Consider the following 3,664-nt stretch of genomic DNA (forward strand, 5'->3'; position numbering starts at 1 on the left):
TATTGTCAAGTTTTTATACTTTTTCTCATTAAATAAAATATATTTATCTATCTTATTTTTTTAAAACAATATCACTTTTCTACAATCAATATATTATTAACAATATAAACAATGTCATACACAAAAAAAATATACTATTAAAAATGACTTATATTAAATAGTAAATCTTATTTTTTATTTTTGTCTATTGATATTAACTTTTGAAATACTAAATTAGGGCACCATAAATAAGTGTCTTATAAATATTTTCACTTGAAGACATTTTTTATTTGGTTAAATTAAAGTAGTTGCACAATATATAGTTGCATTTTTATTTCACTATTTTAAATAGTTAAATTAAAGTAGTTGCATAATATTAAATAATAATATTCTATTTTTTTATTAAATTAGTGTTATATATTTTTAACTAGATTGAAGTTTGAAATTATATTGAATTGGTAAAGGTAAATTGTATTTTTCACTTTTTTCCATTCATATTAACTTTTGAAATAGTAAATTAGGGCACCATAAATAAGTGTCTTATAAATATTTTCACTTGGAGAAATTTTTTATTTGGTTAAATTAAAGTAGTTGCACAATATATAGTTGCATTTTTATTTCAATATTTTAAATGGTTAAATTAAAGTAGTTGCATAATATTAAATAATAATATTATATATTTTATTAAATTAGTGTTATACATTTTTAACTAGATTGAAGTTTGAAATTATATTGAATTGGTAAAGGTAAATTGTATTTTTCACTTTTTTTCATTGATATTAACTTTTGAAATAGTAAATTAGGGCACCATAAATTAGTGTCTTATAAATATTTTTACTTGAAGACATTTTTTATTTGGTTAAATTAAAGTAGTTGCATAATATTAAATAATAATATCATACTTTTTATTTTAGTATTATATATTTTTATTTAGATTGAAGTTTGAAATTATATTGAATTGGTAAAAGTAAATCTTGTGCAAGAATTTTAAATTTTATTAATTAATTAGAGAATTCTAATATTATTTTTTATTTGATATTATATAATTCTAACAATAAATTTGGTCAAAAAAAATATAAACATAATACTAGAATTATAGATTTAATTAATAAATTTCAAAATTTATACACAAATTTTGTTTAAATTTTATTATTATTTATGAAATATAATTTTAATAATAACTATAAAATAAAAAATAAAATTTACCTTTACCAATTCAATATATAATTTCAAAACTTCAATCTGCTTAAAATATTATAACACTAATTTAATAAAAAAAAAATTTATACAATATTGAGATAAAAATGTCCTATAGAGACTAATTTAATCAATGGAGTAAAGTTTAAAAAATAAAAGTTAGTAGTATGAAGGACAATGTCAGTAGAACATGTCAGTTGCGTATGAGATTGACATCAAGGTAGAAGATGAATTGGGGCACACATTTCTACGGTGCAAATAAGTTGCACCGTAGCCGGTGCCTTCGCTGCGAGTGTTTCTCGTTTGACCTTTGCTATCATTAATGCCTGTCTTTGCATGTCAAGTTACATTTAATGTAATTAACACTCCCATTTCAATGAGGTCCCTAGCAAAGATGGTAGTTTCTAGGAAAGTTTTTATCATGTGACGTTTTACCACACATAAAAAAATATGCCAAGTACTTCGCCTTCGTATGGTAGACGATTTACGTGGTTGTATAACAACTGTCTAGGCAATAGCAATGTAGTCAGAAAAAGCATTATGTATAGTAACGGGAAACACTTGGTCTATTTTGTAAAAGTTATAAAATGTTATATGAATATGCATACCTAGCGGAAACACTTGACCTATTTTACAAAAGGTAAAAATATTATGTAAATAAAATGATTTTTGTGACTAGATAGCCACTAGTAACTACCAACAAGATAGGATATAGGGAATATATAGAAGGTGAACTTCATCTAAAAGTTCATTTAAATTTAATCTACTCAGAAATTAAATATTATAAATTATAAATTTATGTTTTAGCTTGTAAAATTATTAATAATTTTAAAAATATTTCATATTTATATAAATATTAAATTTTACAAATGCTTACAAACATTTAATCATAATAATTATTTTATGACTATTAAATGTCATAATAAAATTTTTAAAATAATTTATAGAATATTTTTTATTTGAACTTTTAATAACTTAATTTTAAATTCACAAAAACATATTTTTAAAAATTATTTACAATTTGTTTCTAAAATGTTATTAATTGATTGTCTTGGTTCAATTTTTCATTGATAAACCTTGTGATATAAGTTAGTTTAGAACTCAATGAAGCTCTATTTTTAATAGTTTAATTTTAAAAGGTGGATTTCAAATCTGAATAAGAATTTTTTCAAGCATGTATGAGTGAATAAATATACAACCCATTATTTATAATTTATTATATGATTTTCACATATCAAATAAAAGTTAAATGCATTTTTAAAAATACACAATGTCATTTAATTGAATTAATGTCTATTATATTCAATTTTAATTTCTACATATTCAAAATGTAGCAAATACATATTTTTGTCTCAACTTCAATGTATACATTATTTTCTCATCTATTCTAATTTACAAGAATGCATTAAAATCTTTTTGCAAACAATACATTTTATGTATTGTATAATAATTTATATTAAGAAAAAGTTTTTCTCTTTAAACTTTGGCGTCGATGAAAATATGAAAACACATGAATGTATTCCACATTTCAAATTGCATGTCTTATTAGTTATTACAACGACCAACTAGTGTCTTGTGATGTTTGTGATAGGTTTACAAAAATGTCACCTAGCTAATGAATTTGATGGTATTTTCTTAAATCAATCTCAAGTTAAGAAAATATTTTGGGATACTTTCTTTACCTTTATCTTAGCAAGTGATGAGAGCATTTTTAGGAGAAAATTCCTTTAATCTTGAGCTAATGATATTTTTTTGTAGAAACTACTTTACTATTATCAAGGGAAAAAAAATTAAGTTGTATATCATTCAAACATCCTTCATAGAGTTTCTTTTAACAATCTTCTATTCTTCTATGGTGCCCACTAATTTTTCTTGGTTTGAGTTCAATATCTTATTATCAAATTTTATTTATGATTTGATCAAATTTTATAAAATAATTTTTGAATCATTTTTAGAAACTATTTCAACATAATTTTATTTTCTCATATAGTAGGAAAATGAGATATTAGTTTTATGCAAGAGGTGTCTCTTATTTACTTAATTTTTATATCAATTCACCTATTAAAATAAGATGATAGGGTGTAATGGTAGTACAAGTGAATCCTCATAATAGAGAGTAATTTTAAAAATATTCACCCTTGTGTAAATTTCCATCTACCATTACCTATGTCTTAGCCTAAAACTCAAAAACCACATCATATGCCCATGCCTACTCAACATGCATTATCAACACCCACGTTAGAAACCATCCATATGATCTAGACATCACATGATGTGTGTACATTGCAAAGACATCCACATAGTGCACTCTCATTCATTAACATGAAAATGCTTTGATTTTTATTGATGTGTTACAAATTGCCAATCTACAATTGTAATGCTTGATTCCACTACCCATCAATGAATGACTTGACTAGGAATGAATGCATTTAAATCTCATTTTGAACTTCAATTTCTCTCTTTTTTAAAAATAATTTTAGAACAATCC

The sequence above is a fragment of the Cupressus sempervirens genome, chromosome 1 (assembly GCF_028749045.1).
Source record: "Cupressus sempervirens isolate cs-2001-9-10 chromosome 1, ASM2874904v1, whole genome shotgun sequence".
NCBI classification, from domain to species: Eukaryota; Viridiplantae; Streptophyta; class Pinopsida; order Cupressales; family Cupressaceae; genus Cupressus; species Cupressus sempervirens.